Source organism: Puma concolor, chromosome D2 (genome assembly GCF_028749965.1).
Source record: "Puma concolor isolate L17-30 chromosome D2, mPumCon1.1.hap2, whole genome shotgun sequence".
In the NCBI taxonomy this organism is placed as follows: domain Eukaryota; kingdom Metazoa; phylum Chordata; class Mammalia; order Carnivora; family Felidae; genus Puma; species Puma concolor.
Genome location: NC_141677.1, coordinates 29,389,889 through 29,408,703, shown reverse-complemented (window position 1 = coordinate 29,408,703; position 18,815 = coordinate 29,389,889). Strand labels below are relative to the sequence as shown.

General features: G+C 35.6%; 1 protein-coding gene across 5 annotated transcripts in view; it reads left to right on the top strand.

The window, feature by feature from the left end:
• The window catches only part of CTNNA3 (catenin alpha 3), a 1,810,934-nt gene that overhangs the window by 480,247 nt on the left and 1,311,872 nt on the right, over positions 1 to 18,815 (top strand). The gene's annotated exons all lie outside the window — the stretch shown is intronic.

Sequence of the window (18,815 nt, the reverse complement as noted above, 5' to 3'; positions counted from 1 at the left end):
GGGTGCCTAAGTGGAAAGTAAGGGGATGAGTCAGAGCTGAACTGAGAAGATCCAGTGGGGCCAGGTTATAGAGAACTGTGTGGGTTGTTGGGGGTTCTGGCTTTTACTTCAAGTTAAATGGGAGCCATTGTAAGGTTTTAAGCAGAGGTATGACACTGGAATCTAAGAAGGACTACACTGGCTACCTGAAGAACATAGACTGAAGGGGGAACCAAAGAAGAAGCTGAAAAACCAGGCAGAAAACTATTATAGAAATACGGGTTCCATCCTTATGTTTACATACACCAACTCATTCCACCTCACAGTTTAGTTTGGACCAAGGTGGCCTCAGTGATTATTAAAGCTAAATTTTGTAAATGAAGCCAACTAGATTTGACAGAACTAGTGTGGGATGTGAGAGAAAGGGAGGAGCTATGGCTGATCTTTCAGGCTGGATCTTCCCAATGCACACACTGAACAGAGTTTGGGATACAGGTGTTGTTAGGAATTAACATGTGTGAAGGGAAGAGGGAGGGAGCAAATTGAGCAGAGGAAGAATTCTACCTGTGGGCCAGACCCACAAAGTGTAGACCAATCAGTAGAGAGCTCGAGAGGAAGGGTTACCCTTTAGTGTACCTTCTCAGGCAGACATAGCCAGGCTTTTTTCTTTTCTTTTTTTTTTTTTTTTTTTTTTTTTTGCCTCCGTCAGGCGATAGATGCAGGTCACCCTGCCTTGGGAAGGGTATGACGTCCAGGCACAGGGAAGAGGGGGCAGGCCCCTGCATCTGAGGCAAACCCTGTGGGAACTGACAGCTGGGGGCCATCTGCTGGCCTTACTCCCAACAGCCCACAACTCAGCAATAAGTCGTACACAGAAGAGAGATGTGAACAGTACACCTCTCTGTCTACCACAAATAATCTTAAGGTTTTGTGTTTTTGTTTTTTGTTTTTTTGTTTTTTTTTTGTTTTTCTTCTTTAGCAGCTTGATAGATGAAGTTTTCATCAACCATGATGAGGAACACTGGGTGAAGCCAGTTTTGAGAGGAAGATCAGAAACTCAGTTTTCAACAGGTTTAGCTTGAGATATTTATCAGACATTCGAGTGTGATGTCAAAGATCATTAACTATGCAAGTCAGACACACAGTTGCTTGATGAGAAGCAACATAGTGTAGTGCCTAAAAATAACAGTTTTAGAACCCAAATGCCAGGGCCTCTCTCTCAGCTGTGGACTTGTTGCCCATGTAACCTTAGGAAAGATACTTAAAAAAAATTTTTTTTTAATGTTTATTTTTGAGAGAGAGAGAGAGAGAGAGAGAGAGAGGGAGAGAGAGAGGCAGACTGAAAATGGGGGCGGGGCAGAGAGAGAGGGAGACAGAGTCAGAAGCAGGCTCCAGGCTCTGAGCTGTCAGCACAGAGCCAGACTTGGGGCTCCTACCCACAATCTGTGAGGTCATGACCTGAGCCAAAGTCGGATGCTTAACTGACTGAGCCACCCAAGCGTTCCATGAACTTTGGAAAGTTACTTAATTCTCAGTTTTCTCATCTCTAAAGTGGATTAACAATAGGGCCTACATCGTAGTTTTGTCAGAATCAGTGAATCAACAATACATGTAAAATGCTTAGAGGAGTGACAGGTACATTATAAGTGCTCACTAAATATTAGCTCTCATTATCATTAGTGGAGATGACTATTTGAAGGCAAAATTTTCCACAATGAAATCAATGCAATTAAAATTACTAAAGTCTTACTGGTAATTTAAAATATAAACTAAATACATATAATTCCTATTATTGTTCTTAACATTATTTCTTTCATGACAAACTTATGAAAATATAATTTATTTAAATTTAGAGTAACCTTTATTCTTTTCCTTTAGTTACTTGTCTTTAAACAGATGTCTTCATTTCTAATCTGACATTATTAAATTCCTCATTATTGACATCCATGCAAAAATTTATTATTACGTTCATAATAATTAGCATCTATGTGAAAATTCTAGAAACTAAGTAAAATAGAAAATTAGTGGTGACTCTTTAACAGTACCCATCATCTAATTGTTTTCCATCTAATTGTTAATAAACTTGTCTATTAGATGCATGTGTTCTCTTCATAGTAAGATTGAAAACTCATTGTTTTCAAGGGAAAGATTGTGTTTCTTACTAATTTTATACCAGTGATGCTGGCAGAATGTTAGGTCCCCCATACATTAATATGTAACATTACTTCATAGCTAAACAGTTAACATAAATGTATTACTTAATTATTACAGTGTCACTATAAGATAAATCCTTAATTTTTGTTTTACAGAAAATAAAACTGAGACTTAAGGAAGTTATATAACTTGCTCAAATCAGAAGGCTAGTGAGTGGTAGTGTCTAGAATGTGATCTAGTCTTTCTGATTCCAGAAGGTATTTAAGTTCCGTGCTGTATTGAATTCTCACAGATACAACTTAACATGCTTAATTTATGCTAAGATTCTTAATCTGTACGAACCATCAGAGAAATTATAAATGTAACCAAGTCCAAAAGATGGAATTCTTTTTTAGTGAAAAGGACTTTGTGCCTGAGTAATTTAAATAGAACTACTCTGTATTTGGAGCGTAGCTGGTATGGTGACCTAAAGTGGACTGATAGGACTGTATATCATATTTTTCACAGAACTAAAAACAGAATTATGTCAGGGGATAAGATATCCAGTTTATCCTGGATACTTATTCTATATTCTTAGGATTATAGAAGAAGATGGAATATTTCCAAATTGTTCTTTCTTTTGTGACTTCTCCTTTTTCTATTTACTTGAAAGTGTGAAAGTGGCTGCTACAGATAATATATGGCAATAATTAGAAGGAGAAAGTGTGTGTGTGTGGGGGGGTGTGTAACTTTGATGGGAGTGGGAATAGGTATAGTGATGGAGTCTTCCCTTTCTCAAGATGAGTGGCTGACTCATTTCTGAATGAGGCAGGAGAAAGATATTTCCCAGAAATCCTAATGCTGTCTTAACAACCTTTGAAATCAGTCCCAGTTACAGCTAGGGATGTACAAACCAGTACAAAATGCCTGAATTTGCATATATCTATATCTATATCTATATCTATATCTATCTATATTATATATCTGTTACAAATAGCTGCAGAGTCTCTCTGAACCAGAATTTATTGAGCATTTAGCTTTCTAAAATGGTTTTGTAAATTAAATGGTTGCATTTTTCTTCATTTACACGAAACCGTATTGGTAAAGGATCCAAAATAACCTTTGCTCTATCTTGCTTCTGCAAATATAATACTATGAAATAAACTGATGTAGTAAATACTCTGTTGGGAGTAAGTCTCATTAAATGTTTATAGTGTGGAAATGTATCAGAGTGCTTATTCAACAACTACGATGCTGAAGCTTTGTTAAATCTTTCATTCTGGTTCATGGCTGGTTGTGGATATTAAACCTGAGATTTGTTGCTAGAGGAGAAAATAGAAGTTGAATTAGAACACTGTACAGGCTAAACTGATTAATATATTGGAGAGCCTGATGTGAATTATAAGACTGTTCTTTTTGCATTTGTGACTGAATAGGAGTTGAAAAGTGTCAAATTATAGATTGACAGAATTTTAAAAATACCTTTAAACGAGAAACTTTGCCAGTGAAAATTGCTTTGCAACTCCAAGTCCATTAAGACATATTTTCTCTTTTTAAAAATTAAAAAAAATTAAGTAAAAAACTTTTTAATATATATATTTTTAAGCTTATTTATTTCTTTTGAGAGAGAGAAAGAGCACAAGTGGGGTCAGGGCAGAGAGAGATGGAGAGAGAATTCCAAGTATAATCTGTGCTATTAGCAAATAGTCCCACGTGGGGCTTAAACTCACAAACCGTGAGATCATGACCTGAGCAGGTATCAAGAGTCAGACCCTTAACCAACTGAGCCACTCAGGTGCCCCAAGACATATTTTCTCTTACGCAGTGGGAAAAAGTGGTGGTTGTAATCATGGCTGTAAGAATTATCCAGAACTTCTTGTGTTAAAGATGATAATAACGTGGGGCGCCTGGGTGGCGCAGTCGGTTAAGCGTCCGACTTCAGCCAGGTCACGATCTCGCGGTCCGTGAGTTGGAGCCCCGCGTCGGGCTCTGGGCTGATGGCTCGGAGCCTGGAGCCTGTTTCCGATTCTGTGTCTCCCTCTCTCTCTCTGCCTCTCCCCCGTTCATGCTCTGTCTCTCTCTGTCCCAAAAATAAATAAAAAAACGTTGAAAAAAAAATTTAAAGATGATAATAACAAAAGAGTTTTGTAGTATTTTATCAAACAACTGTCATATTTATTTTCTTATTTTTAATATATTCACTCCTATATCATCATTCATATATTTCTTTATTCACTGTTGTATTCCCAACACCTAGAACAATGTCCTATACATAGTAAGTGCTAAGTGAATATCACTGAACTGAAAGTAGGAACGAAGAAAGGAGGGAAGGAAGGAAAGAAAGCATATAGGAATGCTGTATGTCATTTTGTGATTTGCAGGGAAGAACATGTTTTCCTTACTCCTTTTTTTTTCCTCTTCTTTCTCCAAATGATAGCATATGCACTTGGAGTATGTTGCTGTACTTAATTTTTAACTGGGACATGGATTTAGTGAGGGTAACTACCAGAAATATATCTAAGTGATATGCTGCTTAGATTTTTTTTCTATGATAAGAGAAAAAGTTATCTACTTTTAGTAGCTATTTAGGCTAATATCTAGCTGTAGTTTAGGTTCCCTGCCACTGCCAAGATATGCTGCCTTTTACCAAGAGTAATTAAGTTTGAAGAATGTGTTTACCTGAGGGAGAAAACAGCCTCTGGCAATCAGATTAGCATTTAGGAACTAAAGAAAAATGGGCATCACTGGTGTCTAGAAGCCCTTTGATATGATTTTATTTTTTTTTTAAGTTTAGTTTCTAGAAATATAAACTGAAAGAACTAAAAGTGATAGATAAAATATTTTTAAATACATGGGTAATCTGATAGGTAAATTGGGGAAATTCATTGAGGCACGCCAGATACAAAAAGCAGACATCCAGACTAGCAAACCAGCAATAGCACTGTGCTGCTACTGAGGATTTCTTTTCCATTATGGCCTGTAGCTTGGATTTTGAAAGACCATGAACTGAGGACAAAAGACAAAGCCTTTATCTTGCCATCTGGAAAGTCACATGTCCCTTGAGTGAAGCGGAGAATCCTTAAATTTCACTACCTTTTTGGATGAATAAGAAAAACATGAGCTCATACAGTAGGAGATAGTAGGAAAACGTGACTGGCTTAACGTTGACTCTGGGTAGCTCAGAAAAACTACTATAAAATACCTTGGAAAGTTTTTAACCATAAGTCTGTCCTTATCTGAATTTTGGGTCAGAATTCATATTGTCTGTATAACCTCTAAAACCCAAGCTGAAAATTTAATTTAAATTGTCCTGTCTTGGCAACACCTCCACGTACTTGCCAGAAGTAAACTCAAGTTCTCTGTGTACTTTATACATAGTCCACAAAAAATTTTCATAAAGGTCTAAGGAAAGTGAATTGTCACAAGACACACAAATAAGCAAAACACATGAATGAGACTTTGCAGAAAGCAAACTGCAGAATTAGAACTTAAGACACTGCAGATATTGAAATTATGATAGTGAATATAAAGTAGTATACTTAATATACATTATTCACTCATTTATTTACTAAAGTATGAGGAGTATGGTGAGGGAACAAAAGACTGTCAAAATTGGCCAGGCAGAACTGTCTAAAATGAGAAACATAATCGTGAAAATTCAATGGTTAGGCAAGACAGGAGATTGGATAGAGAATTAATGATCTAAAAGATATATTTGAAGTTCTTTATGATGCACCATGGAGACACAAAAATAAAAATACTTTTTAAAAAGCAGTTAAGATACATGGAGGATGTGTGACAGTTTTAAAATATTCTAATATAAGATCCAGAAGAGAGAAACTATAAAAATGATACTAAGAATTTCCTAGGATTGATGAAAGATACCAACCTTCATAGCTAAGAATCCCAATAATTCTCAAGAAACATGTATAAAAAGAAATTCACGTTTACACATACTGTAGTGAAGCCGAAGAACACCAAAAACAAAAAGAATATTTTTTAAAAAGGGAGACCTCTGTTCTCAGCAAGAATGGCAGAACAGAAGGCTCCTGACTTTCCCTCTATCTGTGAACACACTGAATAAACAACTACACATGTATCAGATACCTCTGAGAGAAATCCAGAAACTAGTTGAGAGATTCCTGCACTTTGAGCAATTGAGAAAATACCCACATCAAGACAGGTAGGAAAAGCTGAGATATACTTTCACCATAAACTCCACCTCAAGCAGATTACCATATAAATGAGATGAAGCCTCCATTTCCCAGCTTCTTCTTAAAGAGCAAAGCTTTTGTTTTTAATTGTTGAAGTATATTTGACATACAATATCCTATTAGTTTCAGGTGCACAACATATTGATTCTATACATTACTCAGTGCTCATCATGATAAGTGTTGTCACTGTCACCATACAATGTTACTACAGTATTATTGACTATATTCCCTATGCTGTACTTTTTATCTCTATGACTTATTGTTTTATAAATAGAAGTTTGTACCGCTTAGACCTCTTCATCTATTTTGCTCATCCCCTCACTCATCTCACCTCTGGCAACAACTAGTTCTCTGTATTTAAAATATGGGTTGTTTTGTTTTGCTTGTTTGTTTGCTTTTGTAGATTCCACATTACAGTGAAATCATGTGGCATTTATCTTTCCTGTTTGACTCATTTCACTTAGCTTAATACCCTCTAAATCCATTTATGTTGTTGCAAATGGCAATATTTCATCCATTTTTATGGCTATGTACTATTTCATTGTAGATATATACCACTCCTTCTTTATCTGTTCATTTATCGATGGACACTTGGGTTGCTTCCATATCTTAGCTATTATAAATAATGCTGCAATAAATATAGGGGTACATTTATATTTTTGGATTAGTGTTTTTATTTTTTTGAGGGTAAATACCCAGTAGTGAAATTACTGGACTGTATGGTAGCTATAATTTTAATTTTTTGAGGAAACTCCATATTGTTTTCCACAATGGTTGCATCAATTTATTTTTCTACCAACAGGGCATGGAGGACTCCTTTTTCTCTGTGTTCTTGCCAATAGTTTTTTTTTTTTAACGTTTATTTATTTATTTTGAGAGAGAGAGAGAGAGCATGAGTGGGAAAGGGGCAGAGAGAGAAGGAGACAGGATCCCAAGCTAGCTCCATGCTGTCAGCACAGAGCTGGTCACAGGACTCGATCTCACAAACTGTGAGATCACGAACTAAGCCGAAATCAGGAGTTGGATGCTTAACTGGCTGAGCCACCAAGGAACCCCAACACTTGCTGTTTATTATCTTTGTGATACTAGCCATTGTGACTGGTGTGAGGTAATACCTCGTTATAGTTTTTATTTGCATTTCCCTGGTAATTAGGGATGTTGAGCACCTTTTCTAAATTTTTTTTTTCAACGTTTATTTATTTTTGGGACAGAGAGAGACAGAGCATGAACGGGGGAGGGGCAGAGAGAGAGGGAGACACAGAATCGGAAACAGGCTCCAGGCTCGGAGCCATCAGCCCAGAGCCTGACGCGGGGCTCGAACTCACGGACCGCGAGATCGTGACCTGGCTGAAGTCGGACGCTCAACTGACTGCGCCACCCAGAGGATGTTGAGCACCTTTTCAAGTGTTCAGTTGGTCATCCCTATGTCTTCGTTGGAAAAATGTCTATTCAGGTCCTCTGCTTGTTTTTAATTGGATTTTTTTGGTATTGAGTTGTAGAAGTTTTTCATATATTTTGGATGTTAGCCCCTTATCAGACATATCATTTGCAAATATGTTCTGCCATCCAGTAGGGTGCCTTTTTGTTTTGTTGATGGTTTACTTTGCTGTGAAAAAGCATTTTATTTTGGTGTAGTCCCAATAGTTGATATTTGCCTTTGTTTCCCTTGCCTGAGGAGACATATCCATAAATATGTTGTTAAGGGTGATGTCCAGGAGATTACTGCTTATGTTTTCTTTGAGAAGTTTTATGGTTTTAGTATCCCATTTAATTCTTTAATACATTTTGAGTTTGTGTATGGTATGAGAAAGTGGTCCAGTGTCATTCTTTTGCATGTAGCTGTTCAGTTTTGCCAGCACCATTTATTGAAGGGATTGTTTCTACCTCATTGTACATTCTTGCCTCCTTTGTCACATTAATTGGCCATATAGATTAGGATTCATTTCTGGGATCTTTATATCATTCTCATAGTCTATGTGTCTATTTTGGTGCCGGTACCATACTGTTTTTATTAGTGTAACTCTGTAGTATATTTTTGACATTTGGGATTGTGATACCTCCAGCTTTGTTCTTTCTCAAGATTGCTTTGGTTATTTGAGGTCTTTTGCGGTTCTCTACAAATATTATTTGTTCTGGATCTGTGAAAGATGCTATTGGTGTTTTGATAGGGATTGCACTGAATGTGTAGATTGCTTGGGTAGCATATACATTTTAAAAATATTAATTCGGGGCGCCTGGGTGGCGCAGTCGGTTAAGCGTCCGACTTCAGCCAGGTCACGATCTCGCAGTCCGTGAGTTCGAGCCCCGCGTCAGGCTCTGGGCTGATGGCTCCGAGCCTGGAGCCTGTTTCCGATTCTGTGTCTCCCTCTCTCTCTGCCCCTCCCCCGTTCATGCTCTGTCTCTCTCTGTCCCAAAAATAAAAATAAACGTTGAAAAAAAAAATTTAAAAATATTAATTCTTGCAATCCATGAACATGGAATATGTTTTCATTTTTTTGTGTCATCTTCAGTTTCTTTCATTAATGTCATATAGTTTTCAGAGTATAGCTCTTTTTCACCTTGGTTAAATTTAGTCTTAGGTATTTTATTCTTTTTGGTGCATTTGTAAGTGGGATTGTTTTCTTAATTTCTTTTTCTGCTGCTTTGTTGTTAGTATGTAGAAATGCAACAGATTTCTGTACATTACTTTTTTACCCTGTAACTTTACTAAATTCATAGTTTATTGATGGAGTCTTTAGAGTTTTCTATATATAGTATCATGTTATCTGAAATAATACCAGTTTTACTTCTTCCTTACCAATTTGGATGTCTTTTATTATTTCCTTTTTCTTATCTTATTTATGTGGTTAGGACTGCCAGTACTTTAATGGATACAAGTGGTGAGAGTGGTCATCCTTGTCTTTTTCCTGATCTTAAAGGAAGTTTTCACTTTTTTCCCATTGAGTGGGATATTAGTTGTGGGTTTTTCATTTATGGTCTCTATTATGTTGAGGTATGTTTCTTCTAAACCCACTGTGTTGACAATTTTTATCATGAATGGGTGTTGTATTTTGTCAAATGCTTTTTCTGTATCTATTGAAATGATCGTATGGTTTTTATCCTTCCTCTTGTTAATATTATGTATCACATTGATTGATTTGTAAATATTGAACCACCTTTGCATCCCTGGAATCAATCTCATGTGGTCCTGGTAAATGATCTTTTTAATGTGCTATTGAATCCAGTTTATTAATATCTTGTTGAGGATTTTTGCATCTATGTTTATCAAGGTTTTTTTTTTGTACTGTCTTTTTGTTTTTTGTAGTATCTTTTTTGTAGTTTTCTTTTTTCATAGTATCTTTGTCTGGTTTTGGTGTCAAGATAAAGCTGGTTTTGTAGAATGAATTTAGTGTTTTTCTTCCTCTTCTCTATTTTGGAATAGTTTGAATAGAATAGGTATTGATTCTTATTTAAATATTTGATGGAGTTCACTTATGAAGGCATCTGGTCCTGAATATTTGTTTGTTAGGAGTCTTTTGATTACTGATTCAATTTCATTACTATTAATTGATCTGTTCAAGTTTCTATTTTCTCTATTTTGTTTTGGAAGATTGTATGTTTCAAGGAATGTATTCATTTCTTCTATGTGGTCCAATATGTTGGCATTTAATTTTTCATAATATTCTCTTATAATTCTTTGTAGATATGTAACATCAGTTGTTATTTCTCCTCCCTCATTTATAATTTTATTTGATTCCTCCCTCTTCTTGTTGAGTTTGACTAAAGGTTTATTTATTTTTCAAAGAAACAACTCTTGGTTTTATTGATCCTTTCTGTTGTTTTTGTAGTCCGTAGTCTACTTATTTCCATTCTAATCTTTATAATTTCCTTTCTTTTGCTAGCTTTGGGCTGTTATTCTTTTTTTAGTTCCTTTAGAGGTAAAGTTAGGTTTTTTTATTTGAGATTTTGCTTGTTTCTAGGGTAAGCTTGTATCACTAAAATTCCCTGTTAGAACTGCTTTTGTTGTGTGCCAAAGGTTTTAGATCATTGTGTTTTACTTTCCATTTGTCTCCATGTATTTTTTGATTTCCTCTTTTATTTTTTCTCTGACCCATAGGTTATTTAGTAGCTACCATTGCTGTTTGGTGTCCAAATGTTTGTTTTTTCCTGCATTTTTTTCTTGCAAATGATTTCTTTTTTATTTTTAAAATAATTAACATACAGTTTAATATTAGTTTCAGGTGTACAATATAGCAATTGAACAGTTTCCATACAACACCTAATGCTCATCAACAGCAAGTGCCCTTTTTAAGTCCCATCACCTATTTAACCCATCCTCCCATCCACCTCCCCTCTGGTAACCATCAGTTTGGTTTTTTTTGTAGCTAAGAGTCTGTTTCTTTGTTTGCCTTTCTCTCTTTTTTCATTTTTTTTGTTTTGTTTCTTTTTTATTAAATGTTTACTTATTTACGAGAGAAAGATGCACAAGTGGAAGGGGAAGAGAGAGAAAGAGAGAATCTCAAGCAGGCTCCGCATTCAGCACAGAGCTTGATATGGGGATTAATTCCTTGATTACTCTGCTGCTTCATTATTGGTGTATAGAAATGGAACTGATTCCTGTATGTTGATTTTATGTCTTGAAACTTTGCTGAATTCATGTATCAGTTTGAGCAGTTTTTTGTGGAGTCTTTCAGGTTTTCCATGTAGAGTATCATGTTGTATGTGATGAGTGAAAGTTGGACTTCTTTGCCAGTTTGGATATCATTTCTTTTTGCTGTCTGATTCTTGAGGCTAGGGCTTCCAGTACTATGTTGAACATCAGTGGTGAGTGTGGACTTCCCTGTTGTGTTCCTGACCCTAGGGGAAAGATCTCAGTTTTTCCCCGTTGAGGATGATATTATCTGTGAGTCTTTTGTATATGGCCTTTATGATGTTGAGGTATGTTCCTTCTCTCCCTCCTTTCTTGAGTGTTTTTATCAAGAAAGGATGCTCTGTATTTGTCAAATGCTTTTTCTGTTCATACGTACACCCTTACTTTTTGGGAGATTTTTGATTACTGCTTCAATTTCTTTACTGGTTATGGGTCTGCTCAAGTTTTTTATTTCTTCCTGTTTCAGTTTTGGTAATTTGTGTGTTCCTTGTAATTTATCCATTTCTTCCAAATTGCCCAATTTGTTGACATATAATTGCTCATAATATTCTCTTATTATTGTTTGTATTTCTTTGGTTTGGTTGTGATCTCTTTCATTCATGATTTCACCTATTTGGGTTTTTTTCTTTTTCTTTTTGATAAATCTGTCTATAAGTTTATCAATTTTGTTAATTCTTTCAAAGAGCCAGCTCCTAGTTTCATTGATCTGTTCTACTGTTTTTTTTTTTTTAGATCATTGATTTCTTCTCTAATCTTTATTATTTCTCTTCTTCTGCTGTTTTGGGGCTTCATTTGCTGTTTTTTTCCAACTCCTTTAGGTATAAGTATAGGTTGTATATTTGAGACATTTTTTCCTTCTTTAGGAAGGCCTTGATTGCTATATACTTCCTTCTTATGACCGCCTTTACTGTGTCCCAAAGGTTTAGGACTGTCATGTTTTCATTTTTATTGGCTTCCCTGTACTTTGTTATTTCCTCTTTAATTTCCTGGCTAACTCATTCATTCTTTACTAGGATGTTCTTTAACCTCCAAGTATTTGTGGTCTTTCTAACTTTTTTCTTGTGGTTGATTGCAAGGTTCATAGTGTTGTGGTCTGGAAATATGCATGGTATGATCTTGATCTTTTTGAATTTGTCAAGGGCTGATTTGTGAGCCAGTGTTTGATCTATTCAAGAGAATGTTTTATGTGCACTCCAGAAGAGTATGTATTCTCCTGCTTTAGGATGAAATGTTCTGAATATATCTATTAAGTCCATCCAGTCCACTGTGTCATTCAAAGCTATTGTTTACATGTTGATTTTCTGCTTAGATGATCTGTCCATTGTTGTAAGTGGGGTGTTAAAGTCCCTTACTAATGTGGTATTATTATCAATGAGTTTGTTTATGTTTGTGATTAATTGATTTATATATTTGTGCTTTCACGTTGGGGGCACAAATATTTACAATTGTTAGATCTTGGTGGCTAGAACCCTTAATTATGATACAGTGCTCTTCTTCATCTATTACAGTCTTTCCAATCTAGTTTGTCTGATATAAGTATGGCTCCTCTGGCTTTCTTTTGATACCCATTAGCATGATATGTAGTTCTCCATCCCCTCACTTTCAATCTGCAAGTGTCATTATGTCTAAAATTAATGTCTTGTAGGCAGCATACAGATGGATCTTGTTTTTTTTAATCCATTCTGATACCCTATGTCCATTGATTGGAGCATTTACTCCATTTACATTCAGAGTGAATATTAAAAGATATGAATTTAGTGTCATTGTGTTGTCTGTAGAGTTGGTGTTTCTGGTGATGCTCTCTGGGTCTTCCTAGTCTTGGTTGTTTTTGGTTCTTTTTTGGTTTTTTGTTTTTATTTATTTATTTTTTCTACAAAAAAGGGGAACTATCTCTCCTTCTTTTCTGAATGACAGCCTTGGCTGGTTAAAGGATTCTTGGCACATATTTTTCCCACTCAGCATGACAAATGTATCTTGCCACTCCTTTATGGGCTGCCCAGTTTCTGTGCACAGATCTACTATGAACCTCATCTATCTTCCCTTGTAGGTGAAGGCCTTTTTTTCCCCTTGATGCTTTCATGATTATTTCCCTGTCTGTGTGTTTTGTAAATTTGACTATGATATGCCTTTGAAAGTTGGTTTTTATTGAATCTGATAGGAGTTCTCTGTGCTTCCTGGATTTTGATGTCTGTGTCCTTCCCCAGATTAAGGACGTTTTCAGCTATAATTTGCTCATGGAAACCTTCTGCCCCTTTTTCCTCTCTCTTCATCCTCTGGGACTCCTATAATATGAATGTTAGTCCTCTTTAATAAATTGTTGAGTTCTCTAAGTCTTGTATCATGATCTTGTGACTTTGTTTTCCTCTTTTTTTAGCTTCATTATTTTCCATAATTTTATCATTTATATCACTGATTTCCTGCTCTTTTTCATACATTGTTACCATCATGGCATCCATTTGAGATTGAATCTTGGTTATGGAATTTTAAATTTCTGCCAGACTAGATTTTGCTTCTTTCATCTCTGCAGAAAGGGTTTCTCTGGCGTATTCCATGTTTTTTTTTTTCAACTCCTGCTAATATTCTTAGTATTGTGATTTTAAAGTCTAGTTTAGACATTTTACTTTAAACTGTGTTGGTTAAATCCCAGTCACCATTACTTCTTGTTCTTTCTTTTGGGGTGAATTCCTCCATCTTGTCATTTTAGAGGAAGAAAAAAATAATAAAATAAAATAAAAATAAAAACGGTTAAAAACAAAACAAAATCAAATAAAGGAATCTAGATTCTAGTTGTGTTTTGGTCCACTTGTTAAGAGAAGCTTGATAGAAAAGAGGAAAAAAAAATAAAAAAATAAGTTAAAATTTAAAAAGTTATAAAATAAAGAAAATAATATAGAATAAAACGTTGCTCTTTCTGTATCTAAGAAAGAAAATGAAAAGAAAAAACACATAAACAAAAACAGAAGAAAAAACAAACAAATGAACAAGCAAAGAAAAAGAAACCTAAATGAAGCTAGATTCAGTTTCCCCTAGAACTGAAACTTTGCAGCACACTATGGTTCATAGACTAAGCAGTTGGCAGGGATTTGTGCTGGTCTTCTGGGGGATGTGCTTGGAGAGCACATGTAAGTGGGGCTTGGTGTAAAGACTCCATTCTCCCCTTGGTGAGGCTGCTTAGCTCACTGGGGTCAATCAGTGCAGGTGGGCTAGAAGTGAAAATTGCTTCACCTCACTCTCTAGTCTCCAGAGTGTCTAGTCTGCCACAGATGCAGCAACAATCTCCCCTACTTTGTCTCAGGCTTCCATCTGCTTTCCATCTTCACTCTATCTGTGTCCAAGCTATCTGCCTGCTAGGTGGCACCTCTCTCCAGAGTTTTATCTCAGATTGGGTTGTGTTTCAAAACCTCACACTTCAGAGATGCCTACAGTTTGGACCCATAGTGATTCTCTAGGGGAGCATTTCACTGTGCTGAAGTTGGTACTGGCTTGTCTCAGAAAATTTTCGCATGACCATGCAGTGGCAGAGGCTCAGAGTTTATGGTAAATCGCAACACACAGCAACACTGCCCTCAGCCTGTGTCTTTGCTCCTATATCAGTAAATGTGGCAGCTCTTTGGGGCCTCCTCGGACTTTTGCCCATGAAGAGGCCATATCACCTCTCTCAAATGCACTCCAAATGGGAACTGCTTCTCTTTGTGCCACACGTGCTGCCCACTCCTGGGGATTCACCTTGCTTCCTTTTCAGGTGCACCACCAGGCAATGAGTTCCAAAACTTCAGACTCTGTGCTCCACTGTTTATAGAAAACTGGTGGTATTGAAACCCTCTCCTTTTTTCCCCATCAATGGTTTTGGGGAACAGATTTCTTGTCCAATCCCCTGCAAGTGTTTTTACTCTTTCTTCTCTCCAGCTACTTTTGGGGGTGGGAGTGCTTTTCTTGTACAACCCCAATGCACTGCACTCTCTTTCCTTTCTCTTTCTCTCTCTGTCTTCTCTCCATGAAATGGCTCCCTATACTCATGGCACCATGGCTTTTCTCTCCCCCAGTTCACCTCTCTGTACTACATACTTGCCAAGATCTCTTACTCAAATTATGCAGATTGTTGCATTAATCCTCAGATCAGTTTCCTAGGTATTCAAAATTGTTTGAGGTTGATCTAGCTTTGTTTCAGGGATGAGACAAGCTCAGAGTCCCCATACTACTACTCCACCACCTTAACTCCTCCTAAACCAACTAAAGAAGTCTTAATAACTATAAGAAGATTGAAATCATATGAAGCATCTTTTACATCTTCAGTGGTATGAAACTAGAAATCATTAACAGCTGGAAAGTGGGGAAAATTCACAAATATGTGAAAACTTAACAGTATACTTATGACCAACCATTGTGTAAAAAAGGAAATCAAAAGATTTAAAAATATCTTGTAACAAATGAAAATACAGCTTATTAAAAATGATGGGATGCAGCAAAAGCTGTGCTAAGAGGGTAGCTTATAGTGATAAATGCCTACATTAAGAAAAAAGGTAAAGAAAGAATGGATTTGCCTTTCCACCTTAAGGAGCTAGGAAAAGAAGAGCAAAATATGCCCAAAATTAGCAGAAGAGAGGCCATAACAAAGATCTGGGCATAAATAAATGAAACAGGAATCAGAAGAACCATAGAAAAAATTAGTGAAACTAAGAACTTTTATTAAAAAAGATAAATAATATAAATGTATACAAGCATTCAGCTAGATTAAGGGAGAAAACTGAAATAAAATCATAAAGAGGAAACATTACAACTGATATCATATAAGTACTAAGAATTATAAGAAACAATGAGCGATTATATGTCAACAAATTAGATAACCTAGAAGAAAGGGATAAATTTTTAAAATCTTATAATCTGACAAGATTGAGTCAAGAAGAAACAAAATATGAATAGACTAATAACAAAGAACAAAGTTGAAACAGTAATCAAGAACCTCTTTACTAAAAAAAGCCCAGGACTAGATGGCTTCACAGGTGAATTCTATCAAACATTCAAAGAAGAAATTATACCAGCTATTCTTAAACTTTTCCAAAACATAGAACACTTTTTTGGAAGACAGAACACTTGCAAGCTCATTCTATGAGGCCAGCATCATCCTAATGCCAAATACAAAGACACCATAAAAAAGTATAGGCCAACATCCCTAATGAACATAGATGCACAATATTCAAGAAAATACTCGTAAACTGAATTCAACAGTTCTTTAAAAGCATTTTACATAATGACCAAGTGGGATTTATTTCTGGGATGAAAGGATGGTATAGCATACACATATCATCAATGTGATGTATCACATTAACATAATGAAAGATAAAATCTGCATGAGCATCTTAATAGGTGCAGAAAAAGTATTTGACAAATTTCATCATGCGTTCATGATAAAAACACTCAACAAATTAGGTACAGAAGGAACTTTTTTCAACAATAAAGTCTACGTATGTAAAGGCCATATATGAAAGCTTACATGTAACATTATAATCAATGAGGAAAAACTTAAGTCTTTCTTCTAAGATCCAGTACAAAGAAAGGATGCCTGTTGTTACTACTTCCATTCAAGATAGTACTTGTAGTTCCAGCCAGAGCAAATAGACAAGAAAAAACGTAAAGGCATCCAAATCGGAAAGGAAGAAGTAAAACTATCTCAGTTTGCAGATTAAATAATCATATATATAGAAAACCCTAAAGATTCAACAACAACAACAACAACAAAAAACCCTGTTAGAAACAATAAACAAATTCCTGCAGGATACAAAATCACATACAACAATCAGTTGTATTTCTATACACTAATAACGAGCTATCTGAAAACAGTTTAAGAAAACATTCCCATTTACAATAGCAACAAAAAAATTAAATACTTATGAATAAACTTAACCAAAGAGGTAAAAGACTTACACTTTGGAAAGAATAAAACATTGACGAAGAGAATTAAAGAAGATACAGAAATTGTGAAACATCTCATTTTTATGGACTGGAAGACTCAATATTGTTAAAATGTCCATACTACTCAAAGTAGTCTACAGGGTTCAGTTCCAACCCTATGAAAATCCCAATGGCATTCTTTACATAAATAGAAAACAATCATGAAATTCATATAGATCCACAAAGAAACCAAATAGCCAAAGCAATATGGAGAAAGCTAGAGACATTATACTTTGTGATTCCAAAAGATATTATAGAGCTAAAGTAATTAAAACAGTATGATACTTACATAAAAACACATATATAGATCATTGGCCAAGAATAGATAGCCCAGAGGTAAATTGAAACACTTATGGTCAACTAATCCCCGACAAAGGTACTAAGACTACAGAATGGGGAAAAGAATAATCTCTTCAACAATGATGTTAAAGTGAGTAATGCAGAAGACAATAATGTCCAGTGGCTGATTTCTCAACTATAGATGATATAAAACAGTGGATTCACCCTTTTAAGTCTCAGGATTTAAGCTTGAATGCAGTACACAATGCAACTATATTTCAAGAACGATGATAAAGACATTTTTACACAACTGGAAACTTATGAAGTTTGTCAAAAACTTCACTGAAGAAATCGCTGAAGAAAGAGAAAAAGAGTACCAATATAAGAATTTGTGGGGCGCCCGGGTGGCGCAGTCGGTTGGGCGTCCGACTTCAGCCAGGTCACGATCTCGCGGTCCGTGAGTTCGAGCCCCGCGTCAGGCTCTGGGCTGATGGCTCGGAGCCTGGAGCCTGTTTCCGATTCTGTGTCTCCCTCTCTCTCTGCCCCTCCCCCGTTCATGCTCTGTCTCTCTCTGTCTCAAAAATAAAAATAAAAAACGTTGAAAAAAAATTAAAAAAAAAAAAAAAAAAAAAAAGAATTTGTAAGGAGAAGAAATGGTAAATATATGGGTTTACTTATCAAATACTAACTTTTTTAAAGGATTAATAATTATGTGTACTTAGTATAATTAAAAATATGGAAGTAATGTGCCTGGAAGTAATAGCACATAGTTAAGATTGGAATAAGCTAAATGTTCTAGGATCTTAGAATTTTTTTTTTTTTTGGAAGAAAGATGAAGGTATTGATTTGCTTTGGATAGTCCAAGTAAGTATGTTAAAATATCTAGAGTAACTACTAAAAATGTATAAGAGAGTATAATTTGAAAATAGGAAGAAGGAAAAATAGGATGAGAAAATACGAAACTCAGGCTATCCAAAAGAATAAACAAATGGAGGGGGAAAAAAACCTAGAAAAATATGGGACAAATAAATATAGAAAATATGATAATAAAATGAATCCAAATATTCTGTAATCATAATAAATGTATATTAAAAGCTACACTTTTTAAATGTTTATTTATTTTTGAGAGAGAGAATGTGTGTTCACTTGAGCTGGGGAGAAGAGAGAAAGGGGAATAGAGGATCTGAAGCAGGCTCTGTGATGACAAAGGAGAGCTCAGTGCAGGGCTCAACCTCACAAACCCTGAAATTGTGACCTGACCCAAGGTCAGACACTTAACCAACTGAGCCACCCAGACACCCTGAAAACTACACTCTTAAAAGCACTAATACTGAGAACTTAGAATAGAAACCAAAATCTAGCTATATGCTGTTTATAAGAAACTCACCTAAAGCATCAAAACAGGAAAAGTTTGAATGTCAAAGGATGAAAGAAAATATATAAGAAATTCTAACCAAAGAATGCTGGTGTAGTATATTAATATTTGCCAGAATAAATTACTAATGATGGTTACTGTCTAGTGGCAAAAGTTTAAATGGATCAGGAGGTTGTAGCACATATTTTTCAAGGACACATGCAAAATGAACAAAAATTGACCATGAGATTTTTAAGTAGTATCTGTAGGCCACTAC